Source organism: Vicugna pacos, chromosome 5 (genome assembly GCF_048564905.1).
Source record: "Vicugna pacos chromosome 5, VicPac4, whole genome shotgun sequence".
NCBI lineage: Eukaryota > Metazoa > Chordata > Mammalia > Artiodactyla > Camelidae > Vicugna > Vicugna pacos.
The window spans coordinates 57,989,861-58,005,452 of record NC_132991.1 but is presented as its reverse complement, the minus strand read 5'-3'; positions in this window follow the sequence as shown (position 1 = coordinate 58,005,452).

Here is a 15,592-nt window from a genome sequence, read left to right as displayed (position 1 = left end):
AAAATCAGTTGGGAAGTGTTCCTTCCTAACTATATTTGGAAGAGTTTTTGTAGAGTTAATATTATTTCTTCTATTAATACTATGTAAAATTTGCCAGTGAAGGAATTGGTGCCTGGAGTTTTTGTTGTTGTTGTTGGATAGTTTAAAAAAACTGTTATTTTGATTTCTGTAATAGTTACAGGGCTGGTCAAGTCATATGTTTCTTTCTGAGCTTTATCTGTGTCTTTCAAGGAATTCATCTCTCCGCTGGACTGCACCATGCGAAGGGTTTGCTCAGACTTTACTGTAAGCACCAATGGCTGTGCATTTCCCTGCATTGATGACTCTCAGAGGTTCTATACTCTCACACTTTTAGCACTTCATTGAAAATTTTAGCTGAATTCTTCCCCTTGGCTTGTATGGCATCTAGTGGAGTCTGTCCCCTATAAGGAGTGCTTGTGTCTTGATCACTGAAGGCTCTTGACTTTCCTTATATTTTGCCTTAGTTGGTTGCCCTGTGAACTCAGTTCTCTGATGTCTTCAAGAAAAGTTTTGATTTTGCAGATCATTCATTTTTTGTTGTTGTTGCTGTAAATGAGAGTGGTATTTTCCTTCAGGCTTTCTGCAACCTAGATGAAAGCTTGAAATCTAATGATCATTTAAAAAAAATGATTCCATTTAAATTTTACATATAAGCCAACATTTATGTGTGTGTGTGTGTGTGTGTGTGTATATATATATATATTCATTTCCCCTTCCTTCTTTTAGATGAATGATGGTATACTAGACATACTTTCCTTCACTTTGATTTTTTTTTTTATCTAGTGTTATATCCTGGAGAGGATTTCACAATGGTGTAAAGAGAATGTATTTGTTTCTTTCTACAGCTGCCTAGAGAACGTATTTGTTTCTTTCTACAGCTGCCCAGTCAGCACCATCAGGTGCCGTCCCTCAGTTGATTTGGTCATCCTTCTATTTCAGGACGTTTGGGCTGTTTCCATCCTTTGCTTTTACAAGGAGTTCTGCATACATCATTTCTTATTATTCTGGTTCCTACACTTCACTTCTATATTTAATACCTTTTTATATGCTTAATACAACATTTTTGCTGCATTTAATATGGCTATGTTTTGTGCTGCTTTGCACCCAGAAACCCATCCATTCCTTCTTCATGAGTTTGAGGAGCCAGAGGTTCCTACACTTTTTCAGTCCACAGCACCCGTAATGTCTCCGCAACTTTTTCATGGTCCCTGAAGCCAAAAACAAACAAAAACCCCGAACAAACAGTTCTTTTTCAGTAAGTAGTTAGATCCAAATAACTGAATAAGTATTTGAGTTTTAACAACGTAGTAGCCACTTGAAAAAAAATAATACATATAAATTGAAATGGAAAACAGCATTAAATTTTATTGTTAAGTAACCACAATTTCTAATGGGATATGTGTGCCTGTTGGGCCCTGCATAGCTTCTCACACCTTGGGATCAGATGAGAAATCACCACCCTCATTCCTATCTCTCAGTAATTTTCATTAAGCATTTTTTCTTTGTCTCTGCAACCGCGAGAGACTAGCTGTGCAAAACTATGACACCATCAGAATAAATATAGTATAATCTAATGTTGAGATTGAGAATACCTTGAGCAGCTAGTTCAAGCCATGTTCCACAGATGTCACATATCACTGTGTTTCCCTCAAAAATTAAGAATATCCCATGCTGTCCCTTTGAATTCATTCTGACACCGCAGGGCACCTCAGGGCACAGTTTGGAAATCCCAGGCCTTGCCATCTTGCCTCTGTAGTTATCATTGGCAACTAAAGATCCTATGACCTGTAAGTACCTTCACATCCAGGTTAGCCTTCTTTGAATTTAACAACCACATTCTACTTTCTGACCGCATCAATATAGTCACACTTTGTCTCCCACTTCTTATTACCATTCTTGTACCATTTTATTCCCCAAAGACCCAATTCTGAATCTATTCTCTTAGGTTAGGAAATCACCTACCACCTTCTGACGTCCTACTCTATATAATCACTTTCTCATTCTACTAGAAAGTAGTAAATTCCTTATCTCTGTTGACAATTCTCTAAATTCCTTAACTCAACATTTAAAATACTAAATTAAAAAATATTATTAGTACCTTGTTCCTTATGACTAGTATGACATCACTGAATGCAGAGTTGTAAAGAAATGTACAGTTGCACACTATAGATGCAAAAGCTGAAGAGCATAGGTAATAGTGAAATATATTTTAAAAATTAGGGTATGATGAGTTTTTAGTTTTTATTACCTTTGTTTTAAATATAATGTACTTAATTGTAAATTTATATAAGGTATTTTAAAATAATGGTCATGTTTTTAACAGCCAGCATACCTATTTTGAAGAGCTGAATTGTAGGAATAAGAAAACTTCAGTGATCTTGGAAGAAACAGTATATAATAACCCTGGAAATGGAAATACTAACCTTAATAAGAGGATATTCATAAGACAGTTTCCACTTTATAAGCATTCTAACCTATGCCATTTCATTTAATCTCCAGCAATCCTGTCAGGTGGGTATTATTTTGCTTGTTTTATACACAAGGAATTTGTTTCTCGAAAAAATTCAGTGATTCATACAAGGCCATGCTGCAAGGGAATAAGAAGATCAGTCTTTGATTTTCCTCAGGAGGTATTATTTATTTTTATTTGTAAATGTCCATATCGGGACATACAGTTCAGCATTCTAATGATGTATTCCTATCAACAAGACTAAAGTCATAATGTAAACATAATAGTTTTGGAACAGGGGGAATGTACACATTGGTAGAAGAGCATGTTAATATAACTTACACGAGCAGATGGGGAAGCAGGAACTTTAGACATGGCAGCGTGTGCGACAATATGGTGAGGGAAATGAATGGGCTGTGGTACCAAGAAGACCTAGCGTTTCATCTAACATCCCTCTTGACTTTCTTGCTGTATGAATTTAGGCAAGTTCTTAATCTCTTTAAACCTAGGTTTTCTCTTCTGAAAGATGGGCATTATAGCTCCTACTTAATAGTGTTTTTGTAGGCATGAAAAATATCCTGAAGAATCCAGCACTGAATAGTTCCTCAATTATTGTCAATATATTGTTAGAATTATGCTTCTGTTCATTTTTTGTGCAAAATTTTAGGAAGTAATTTATTTATTACTTAACACTTAGACCATTTAATTAACATTTGAATGAACATATACATACATAAATGTATATGCATACACAATTATGTAATACGTAAATTAACTGGTTGTAGTTGCACACATTATTTTATATTCAGCCTTTTAAAAAATGAAACTATTTAAATATAGACTTTTCAGGTACCAACAATATCTGTATACATATATGGTTCATATGATTATTTTTCTTGCTTATATGCCTGGTACCAGAATGACATAGCACAATTTCCTTAATCATTTTAGGCAGGTTTGTTTGTATAAACGATACTGCTTTACCATTTATGGGATTATTGACTACTGGACACCCACATATGTACATGATGAAGTAACATACCCTATGAAACGTTTTAGACTTGGCCTCAAATTTCAGCTCAGTTATTTCTTGGCTTTGGGATCTTGGACAATTTATTAATTTCTCTAGAATCAGTTTCCTCGTATATAAAATGGGAATAATAGCATCTGTTTTAGTCCTGAAACAGATAATATTCTATCCCCTGCAGAAGGGATGCTAGGCATTAAAGAGAAAAAAAGTAGGAAGAGACTGAAGCCTGAGCTCTGAGTGAAAAAGTTGAACTGTCAAGCAGGGAACAGTACAACATTGTCCAGGCTCTGGGGAAGGGGTGAAGTTTAGAGGGAAGATAAATGGAATAATAGATCTTTTAAGGCACAGACACTGCCCTGTATCTCTGTCCATGCTAATAAAGCCAAGTGCTGCTACTGTCTGTGGTTTCTGGGCTCTGCAGGTTAGGTAAGCACTGGGCCAGCTGAGGTGGTCTGTCACATTTGCGGGGCACCCACCTGGTGGTTATGGCATCCACTGCCTCTGTGCTCTCCTCAGTTAGGTGTCTGCCGTGGAGTAGTGGAGTCTGGTTTATTCCTGTTGTGTGCCTGACTTACATCAGTAAGGACTATGCGCTGTGGCCCCTCCCCTACTCCTTCACCCCAAGTCAGGTCTAAACCAGAGTGAACAGTCTGGGTATCCAGACCAAAATTTATCAAAGGTAAAAACCTGAATAATTGTTAATGTTTTCAGAATTATTAAATGGAGACATCACTTGAATTAGGGCTTAGTTATAAGCCTTCATCTTTTTTCAGCCTATACCCTAGTCTTGTGCACCCTCATCCACTCTTGGGACTTTTAATCCATCTAAATGCCAACAGCTCAACTTAATCCTGACCATACCTCTCTTCTAAGACTTAGGCATTTATATCCAAATGCTCATTTTGCATCTTGACATAAATGTCTTACATGCGTATCACAGTTAACATGTCTCATATGTTCCTATATATATATATACATATAGCTGATAATGGGAGATAGTAGATCATAGTGGTTAAGAGCATGGGCTCTGGAGTTTTATCATGCACCATGTACAAGCTGAGTGAGTTTGGGCAAATCACCAAACCATTTGGAGCTTCAGTTCTCTCAGCTGTAAAATGGAGGTTAAAATAGTACTACCTAGAGTTGTGTGAGGACTGTAATAGGGATGATGTTTTTAAAATAGAAAAGCCTTTATCTATAATCTTTATTTTCAAGATCAGTTGTCTTGTTATAATCTAGTATTACTAAATGAAATTTAGAAATGAAATTTGTAGTGGTTATTCTGCTTACTAACCAAAATATGATGAAGTACTTAAGCATCTATTATAATGAACTCTCGTTTATCTACGCCAACGAAACCACTTAAAAGCAATTAGGGATGTAGTAACCCAGCTGCACAATTAAAGGTATATGCTTTTGGATTAAGAAGTAATGGTATACTTATACAATGGAATACTATTCAGTCATGAAAAGAATGAAATCTTGCCATTTGCAACAACATGAATGGACCTTGAGGGTATTATGATAAATGAAATAAGTCAGAGAGAGGAAGACAAATACCATATGATCTCACTTACGTATGGAATCTAAAAAGAAAAAAATAACCAAGCTCACAGAGACAGAGAACAGATTGTGATTGCCAGAGGTGGGGTGAGGTGGGTGGATGAAATGAGTGAAGGAGGTCAAAAGGTACCAATTTTCAGTTATAAAATAAATAAGCCATGAGGATGTTTTCGGTCACTAGAGTTAATAATACTATATTGCATATTTGAAGTTGCTAAGAGAATAGATCTTAAAAGTCCTCATCATAAGAAAAAAAACTGAAACAATGTAAGATGACGGATGTTGGCTGGACTTAGTGTGGTGATCAGTTCACAAATATAGAAGCATTATGTTGTACACCTGAAACTAATATAATGCTCTATGTCAATCATACTTCCATACAAAAGGTATATGCTTTTGTGCTTGGCATTTGACCATGAGTGTATGAATATATGAATAACAACAGCTAAATTTATTGGGAACTTACTATTATATACCAGGCACTGATTTAAGAATTTTACACATTTTAACTCACTCAATACACATAACAACACTATGAGAGTTGCAATAGTGCAATTAGTATGACCCCATTTTACAGGTGAAGACACAGAGAGGTTGGTTAACTCATGCAATGCTGTGCAGTCAGTAAGTAGCAAGGGTACGATATGAACAGAGGCAGCCTGGCTCCAGGGCCTACACTCCTGATATGCTTATTCCAGGGTTTATCGCCTATTGTCTTTAGAATTCAACTAAAAACAAGTAATAAAACTATATGAGAAAGACCTGGTTGGGATGAACTAGGGAGCAGTTAAATTATTTCTGAATGGCTTCTCTCTTTATTCCCTTTTTACTTCTTACACCACCACATGAAGAAGAAAACATATCTGTGCACGTCGTTCTGAGAAGTTTGCTAAATTTTCTGAGACGCTTGCTAAATGTTCAAATGGGTAATTGGTACTAGAAAAGTTTACTTGAAAGTGAAATATGTGAAACAAACCCAGAAATTTTGTAGTAAATGTTTAAGGAAACAGCCTTGAATCATATTATTTTGGAAAATGAAACTAACACTTAGGAAAATAAATTTTGTTATCTTATATTTAGCAAAATTTAGGTTATATGACAACTGTCCCATAATTTTTGAATGCACAAAGAATGAATTGTGGGTTTTTTTGGTAGGCACAAGAAAAAAAAACATGTATGAGAGCTTGATTGACATCTTTCAATTCACATTTGATTGACCTGAAATGGTCCAAGACAGCCAATTTTGCAAACATAAATTTGAGAACGTCATGCTTCATCAGTTTTCCCAAAGTTGACTCTAAATATTTTGATATTCAAAGCATTGTCTCTTGAATCACCTATTGTGATATAAATGAGCCTTGTTGATTTTCTCTTTAATCAAAAGCTTTTCCAGTGATCCGTGGAACATCATTTTGCAGCTTTGCAACATTAGTAAAATCACTTTGCAATTAATTTTCATTTTGTATATTTACACTAGATGTTTCCAACATCATCAGTAGCCAAAAACTAACCCTTCGTGACTGAGGATAAATCCTAGTGTTCATGGAGGCAAGGCGGGAAAGAGATGTTTGAGTGGAGACAAATTTTCTAGTGATCAAGTCCTTATTGAGTGTTTGTGGCATGTGAAGAATTTCCCTTTTCTACTCAACACAGTTTCTGTGGGACCTCAGATAATAAATCATAAATAACAAATATTTCTCATTGTTTTGTTTTTCTGTTAAACTACAAAAGATTATATTTTGGCAAGAAGTCAAATGATGTGGAAAAGTAGAAAGGGGAAAAACTATTCATCCTTTTTTCTCGCTTCCAAGTTGGTATTATTTGTCTATCAAAATAGGAACACTGAAATGATATGATTTAGAAATTCAGATTAATTAGACTTGAGAGTAAAAAAAGAGAGCAGCAAAACAAACCAAAAGCAAGTAGGAATGAGATTTAATAAAGGCAAAATTTGAAATTTGAAACAGATTTTTAAAAATTAATTAAAAAATAAATAAAATTAAAAGCTGAGTTCTCAGAAAAGATTAATAAGCCTGATTAAAGAAAAGGAAAAACATTAAAAGAAATAAACTGAGGAATTAGAAAGGGGATATGAACAGAGATATTAAAGAAATAAAAAAAAATTTTTAAGAGAATATAATCTGTAATTCAGTGGCAATCAATTTGAAAATCTAGAGAAAGCTATTTCTGGTAAATATAAATAAACAAAAGTGACCCAAGAAAAGGGAGAAAACAGAAAAAGTGTTATAAATATAGAAGAAATAGAAAAGAAAGACACTAGGCCTGAGTGATTTTTACTACTGACTTCTTTTAAATCTACAAATAATGGACAATCCCTTTATTTTAACTAGTCTGATTCATAAAAAATTATGGGGAAACTCCTGATTTATGAAGCTAGCATGGTTAAATACCAAAACCTGATTACCCCCCAAATTTATGAGGATGGATGCAAATATTTAACTAAAATATTAACATATTGAATCCATCACCAAACTGGAAGAAGATCATAGCAAAGTGGAATTTATTCCAAGATTACAAGGATAGATTTCCTTGTTGAGCACCTAAATGATGAATAGATAAAGCCAAGATCTTAACAGAAAGGAGGAATTAAGCAACAATGTCCAGAGGTTTAAAGCAAGTAATTAAAGTGAGTCCTTTAATACACTCATAGCCAAGAATTATTCTTGATAAAGTGCAATTACTCTGAATTCACCAAGGATATTTATAAAAGTTGTAAAAACTAAAATTTACTGTTTAGTAACAAATGATCATTTATAATCCACATAGCCATATAGTAATATCAATAGATGTTAAAATCTGGCTGTTTAAGAAAAGAATATAATAGTGCATTTGAGATAGTACATTTCTGTTTTAAGCTAACTAAATTATAACCAAAATAAAGAAGACTATTTTGGGAAAAAATTTTTGATGATGGCTATAATGTATATCCCTTAAAATCAAAATAATTTTTATTAACATATTTTTGCACTTTAGGGAATTTTTAATAGCTTCTTTTTTACATTGATCAAATAAATATTTAGTTTAGAATTTGAAAATTAAGAAAACATACCCATACAGATATCGTCATACTTAAGTTATGAATATGAGAAAAACATGATGAATGTAATTTTGTTTTTCATTTAGAACTGAAGGGAAGTGCCTCAGACATTAAAGTGATGAAACTTAGCCCTCCAATCACTACTGCCTAGCACAATGCCTGGCACCTATGAGGTGTTTAAATATTTGTTGAATTCAACTGAAATCAGTTTTGTAGCCATTGAAAACTATTTCACAGTTTTATTCATGGAACTGTCCTATGATAAGAAGTCAGTGCACAAATAGTACTAGGTCCTGGTCTCATCTCTGTACTAATAAGCTGTGTGACCTCGAACAAATCATTAAATTCTTTGGCCTTATTCAGCCATGACCAGTACATGCTCAGTCCTCTAGGACATAATGATCCACTTTTTTTGGTATATGAATGAATTTTTGTACCTACCAATGCCAGATGAGCTTCATATCAGCCAACCAAAGAACAGCCTTCCATGGGATAGGCATTATTCTTCTCTAGCTCTCTTCAGTAGAACTATAACATGAGTCACAAATGTGAGACATGTTTTAATATAAAATTTTCTAGTAGCCACATTAAAACAAGTAAACAGAAATAAGGTAAAATTAATTTTAATAGTATATTTTGTGTAACTGAATATATCCAAAACATTGTCATTTCACCATGTAATCAGTACAGACATCATTAATGAGATATTTTGTATTCTTTTTTTCATGCTGTCTTCCAAATCCATTGTGCATTTTATAGCACATCTCATATAAGACTTGGCACATTTCGAGGGCTCAGTTGCCACACGTGCCTAGTGATTACCTGTATTGGCTAATGTAGTTCCCAGTCCTGCTGACTTAATAAAATAGTAAAAAGAGTGTCTGCCATTATTGTGTAAAGTGTAACATGGTGCCCAAATAAACTTTAAGATGATTCCCTAGCACCACAGAGGAACATCAAGGAAGTTTACCTTTCTTGACTTGTAGATGGGTGAATTGGACAAGAACGCCTCCATTGTCTCTTCCATCTCTGATGTTAATGCTGTGGTTCTGTCAGGGTGCCTGGCACAGAGCGGCCAGCAAGCACTGCTGCACGTGGTGTGTGGATTATGTACGTATGCCTTGTCTCATTGCATGAAAGCTTTCAGGCAGAAACTGCTTGTGGAAAGATGGAAAATGAAAAAAGGGAGAGAGAAGGAAAGAAGGGAGGGGAGAGGAAAGGAATAAAGACAGGCAAGGAAGAAGTGGAGGAAGGAGAAGGGAAGGGAGGAAGGAGAATGAGTAACTGGAGAAGGATCAAATCTCAGAAATGCCAATCTCCATTAGGTTTATGGGTAATTATTTCCGGTATCAAGTGAACTTTCAAACAGAAGGCTTAGCTGTTGGGTGCAGTGTTCTTTTAAGCTACAAAGTACGTTTTCAGAGTGGACCATGTCCCAAGAACCCCTTAGACTGTGGACTGACTTACATGTGGCACAGGCCTAACACACCTTGGGCCTGTAAACTGCGGAGTTCACATTGCCTTGAGAATGACCAAGCACAAAATCTGCAGTTTGCTCCATAGCTTTTCATGTTCAATGGTATTTAAAAGGGTGTGATGTTAAGGGAAGTATATTTCAGCTTGTAAATTTTAGATTTATGTGAAATCTCCTAATGGTTTAAGAGGTACTGTCTGTTGAAGTCCACTTTATTAGGACAAAGTATAGGCTATTCTAGTTTTAGATGAATTTCTGGTTTGGGGTTAAATTGGGAGATAAACCTCCAGAGGGTAGAAGAGAGGAGGGGGAGTACCTACTATGACCAATAATAGGGATTTCCAGTGTTGTTTTCATGGCAATTGAACTAAAATGCAGGCCTTGTTCATGGTTGCATTTGTTGGACTGTGAGTTACTTGAGAGCAGGGAAGCTATTGCACTAGCACCTAGCATCGCCCCTAGCACATAGTAGGTGATTTCACCCATCTTTGGTGACCTCGAGTATCGTTGATGAGCTGACAGCGTTCAGTCTGTAACTTTAATCCAGGTTTTCTTTTTAGTTCTGGACCCATTTTAATCAAGACCCATCACTTGGTTGACCTGCGGGTGTTTCATAACAGTGTGTCCCAGACTGAACCCATGGTTCTTACTGGACCTGCTCCTCCTGTAAGGTTCCTTATCTCAGTGAATGTTCTGGTTATCCACCCGGTTACTCAAGCCTGACTTGACTCATTCAGTTCCCCCACCTACTACAGCTCACCAACCACAGAGCCCTTCTGAGTCTCTTCAGGTGGGTGTCTTGGATCCATTCCCCTTTCTCCGTCTGTGCTCACAGCACTTTAGTCCATCTTATTTCCCCTGACTCCTGCAAAGGCCTGTTTTCCCTGTACCCACGCAGGCATCTCTGCACTCCAAGCACTGCAGGGACTTTAAAATATGTAAATCAGATCCCTTTTGCCTCCTGCTTAAAATACTCAGTGCTCTTTGAATAAATTCTAAGCTTTCATACTTGGGTATTTTAGAATAAATTTTATTAATTCTAAACTATTCTATTTAGGATAAATTCTAAACTCTCTTACTTGGCTATTTTAGAATACATTCTGAACTCTCTTATATGGCTCTCTGCTTATGCCACTTTCTCTTCACTTACTAGTTTAAACCTTTCGTCTTCTTTCTGTTCCGAGTACACTGCAAACTCTTTTCTACCTCAGTTCCTTCCAACATGGTGTTCACCCGATATGCACCCTTAATTCCAATTCACTTATCAGGTTTCACCTTAACGCCCGCTTCCTCCTAGAAACTTTTCCTGCACAGAATAGGTTAAGTCCTCTTTATGTGTTCTTGCAGCTCTTTGTATTCCATTGTGCTCCTAACCACATTTGTAATATTTGCACGATGTTTATCTTTCCTTGTGGGCTTGGACTGTGTTTCTCATATACTGCTGTATTCCCAGTAACTAGCACAGGAGCTGATAGCAGGCACTCAACAGTAAAAATTACTTAGACTACTGAAGGAATGGATGGTTTTATCCCTGTTTTGATTTAATTAGCAGCGAGGTTTTTGCTATTCATGTCTGGACATACAGATTTTGAAAGACTTTATTACACTCCTGAATATTTTTGCATGGGAGTAGTAATTCATAAGAATATTGGAAAATTATTCAGCCTCTTTCCTACATGAACATCAAATACTTAACAAAAATGTTATTGGAAAAAGTGGAATTAAAAAAGTTTATGTGTTTTTATAGAGTTTATATGTTTAGAGTTAATACAAGAACTAAAAAGTGGTAGAGTTATTAAATCAAAGGGTTACCTTGGAGCTGGAAGGTATCTTAAAAATCATGCAGTTCAGTTCATTTCACTTTAACCTTAATTATACAACATAATCATTTGGATCAATTAAATTAGAGTCCTGGGGATGGTATATTCCAAAACCTCCTGAAGTGATTCAGATGTGCATCTGTGAAAGAGAGCTGCCCATCTGGCTCAACTTTCTTTTTCTATAGGTGAGAAATTGGAGCTCAGAATTCTTCAGTGATTTGTTCAAGGTCACACAGTTTCCATATTAGTGGTACATTTAGTAGAACATACTTCCTTTTATTGATAGCTGGACTAATGGAAATTGATAAGGAAGAACGTTGCTAAACTCCTGAAATCAACAGTTTCCTTCTCCAGGAAGCCTAATTTCTGATTGGCAACTAAGCCTGAATATCTTATCAGATCAGCTGGTAAAATATTAGTTTCGATCCATGTGTCTTCCACTCATCTGATCAGAAGAATCACCTGGGATGCTTGTTAAGTATTCCAGTTCCTAGGCCCATATCCTGGATGTTCTGATGTAGCAGGTCTGGAGCAGAGTCCAGGAATCAGAATATTTAATAAGTACGCAAATGATCTTTCCTCAGTTGTGTTTGAGAATCACTGGCTTAGAATTTCCATTTTCAGAGACACCAGTAAAGAGGCCATAAAGAGCTCATTTCAGCATGGGAATTTTGGTTTACTTCCAAGGAAGAAAGTCGGTGTCAAAGGCAGTGATGCAGAAGTAAGTCAAGGTGTGTTGATAAGAAAAGGAGACCAGGAGTCTTGAAAGCTAAGGGCCAACAGAGGGCTCAGGTTGGAAATGTGTCGGCAGAAAGCAGATGTGCTGGCAATGGTGTGTCCAAGCAGCAGTGAACCATATGAGGTGACCTCATGCAGAGTTGGGGCCTGGATGTCTAGGTAAGGTCAGGGGCACACACTTCTGTGAAGCACTGCCTCTGTCCCTATAGTAGCAGACGACTTCCTCGGAGTCAGTTTGTAAGGACTCATTGAGAATCTTTTCTGAGCACAACCTGTGAATGTGAGATACGGTCTCAACATGCAACAGAACTATAAATCCATTTGGGCGAACATGAAACTCTAACAGATACCAGAAAGTTAAATTAAGATGGTAGATGATATGGGGTAGACTATCAGGGCTGTGAACACCTTGAAGTAGAAAGGTCTTGACGAGGATGCAATAGTCAGAGAATGCTTCATGGATAGGGGGTGGGGAGCTGCAGCCTGAGCTGGGCCTAGAAGAGTGGCCAGAGTTTCGACAGAGAGGCATAGAGAAGGGAGAATATTGCCCAACACGGAAGCCACAGGATGCGGGGCACAGAGAAACAGGGTCCCCCTCAGCCAGTTGGTGGGATAGCGAGGACTTTGGCAGAAGAGGGAGAGACAGCATGAAAAGAGGTGGGGAAAGAGAGAGAGCATTTCAAGGGACTTGAATGTCAGTTACTTAAACTTGATACTTCAGAAAATAAGGATTTTTTAGTGCTTTTATAGTGGAGCAGTACCTTGGTGAGTTAGTCACTGCAGGAGATTGATCCGGCAGCTGGATGCTGAATGAACTAGAGCGGTGCAGGGAGGGCTAGTGAAGCATTCGGGGCATGGGGTCTGGTGAGGGCCAGGAATAAGGTGGAGTTCACAGAAACCAAAAGGAGAAGCTGAGTGGAAAAGCAAGCATATTACTTGAAGAGGAACTTGGCAGAGAAACTGAGGGAGAGGGAGGAGGCAAAGATGGGGCCTTTTGCAGTTTTAGCTCAGTTTGCAGTTTAGTGTTTTTAGAATAATGCCATTTTTGCTTATCTACCCACCCCAGGTGGGATCTACCAAAACTCTGTTACTCTGCGTAGAAGTACCGTGGTTTAAGGGTTCTGGGCATGAGATGAGGATTCCTGAGATCATCTGTGACTCTGTAGAAGTGAGATTTGGCTTCACTGTAACCCTCCAAAGGCCCTCGTGGGACCTCTACTTACAGGTGGTGCCTGTGTGGGTGAGAAGCCAAGGGGGAGGCATGAAGACAAGCATCACCTCCAGGAGGGCATGAGGGAGGCAAAACGCGCAATCGAGACTGTGGAGTCAGCTGAACCTGGGCAGGTTGAGGCACCCTGGGTAAGCTGGTAGCATCCTTGAGCTGCCATTTCCTTACTTTTGAAATAGAGAATGTACCATTGGCATACTACCTTGTCAGAGTGTTTTGAGGAATGGGTAAAAGATTTGTAAAGAGCTCAGTTTAGTGCAATGGCTCTCAGCCAGGCTGATTTTGCTCTCTGGTTGTGGGTGTCATGATTGGAGAGATGCTATTGGCATCTGATGGGTAGAGACCAGGGGTGGGCTAACCATCCTGCAGTGCATAGGACAAGCCCCCACAACAAAGAATTATGTAGCTCAAATGTTAGTCACACTAAGATTGAGAAACCCTGGTGTAATGCCTGACACAGAAGAGGCACTCAGAATTAGCTCTAATTTTGAGAGTACTTAAAATGTGTAAGGCTGTATTAAGCGTGTTAACATAATTTTCCACTTTAATCCTTTCAAAAGTCCCGTGTAAGGTAGTTACTCTTATTAGGCCCACTTTACAGGTGAAGAAACGGGAGTCTGAAAAGTTAAGTAACTCTAAACAGCTGGTGTGTATATTGAGGCAGTCAGATTCCAGAGAGCTGGTTTTCAACCACCATGCTGTGTCGTCAATCCAATAAATGATAGATATTATTGTTGTTATTATTCTTACTATTGTAAAGAGAGTGTAAACTTCTGAACCCATTCATTAATTCAACAAATCAAGTGCCTGTGAGCCAGGTCTGTTCTAAGGACACAAGGCAGACGAAAAGTGAACTGCCATGAAGAAGTCTGAGCTTACATGAATTGGTGAGTTAAGCCTCTTGTCTCTTCCCCTTTTCTGCATATGGACAAGCCAGACCAAAGACCTGTGAGAAGGACTTGTTGCAGCTGTTATTCCAATGAAAGATTTCTGAGTGGTGCCCACAGTGGTCACAGTGGGGCTGGGAGGAGCACGATGTTAGTCTCTCTTCTCCCCAGGACTCTCGCCCAAATGCTGCTACTGTACAAAGAGTTAAGAACTGCCCACCGCTGCCAGCTTCTAATCTAGGTGTCAATTTCAATGTCATACGGAATTGAAAGTAATGGGAGCGTCTATGCCCCAAGCTAGGCAGTATTCTGGAATGACCAGGCCGGTTATACTAATTGCGGAAATAAAGTCTGTTTTTTCAGCCCTTATGTTTGGCATTAACAATGCTTCAAGGCTTGACTATTTTCAGGATCTCCAAATCTAGCTTGCTTTGATTATCTGTTAGCAAGTCTCCAACATGATTTTTCTATTCATAATAATATCTAGAATTAAGTATTCACCTAATATCATTATATTTTTTATTTGTAAAGGGTTTTCATGTAAGTAATTTAAAAATTAGTCTTAAAGCAGTATAGACTCATGGGTGTTATAGTAGATAATTTGGAAGAATGTGGAAGAATAACAAAGCTCTAAAAAATCTTAAACCCAGGTGAAGAGACAAGATATAAACAAAGGGAGCAACCTGAGGACAATTGCCAAAAAATTCACTACCATATACAAAATAAAATAAAGATTATTAGTCTTTTGTGTGCAAGTGATACAGAAAAAGAAAATTAGCTGGGTTTATAGGATCCAGATATATGGAGAGTGGCCTCATGATATGGGTATAGGACACACCAAGTCCTGGATAATAACAGTGTTGCTCAGTGGTTAGCATCTAGACTATGACTTCACACACAATGCAACCAAATCTAGCTCAGTGCTACTAGATGTGTGACCTTGGTCAAGTGATTTGCACCCTCACCATTTGTTTTCTCATTTGTAAAGTGGGGGATAATCATAGTAACAACTTTATTGGGTTGTTACAAGGATTAAATGACTTAATATACTTAAGTGCTGGAAATCCAGGCAGTCTGACTCCAAAACTTGAGCTATAAACCCCCAAGCTCCAGTAGCCTAGAACTGTCATTAGCAATTGGTTGTTGTTACAATAGCATGTGAAACGGTGGATCAGAGAGACACTAAAGATGGGAGACCATCCAAGGTTGTTACAGAAATCTAGGCATAAGTGATAAGGACCTGCATTAAGGTAGTGGCTTAAGAACATACAGAAAGGGAATTCATGGGGCAAAGGACCAAATTCAAGATATTGCATGATACAAA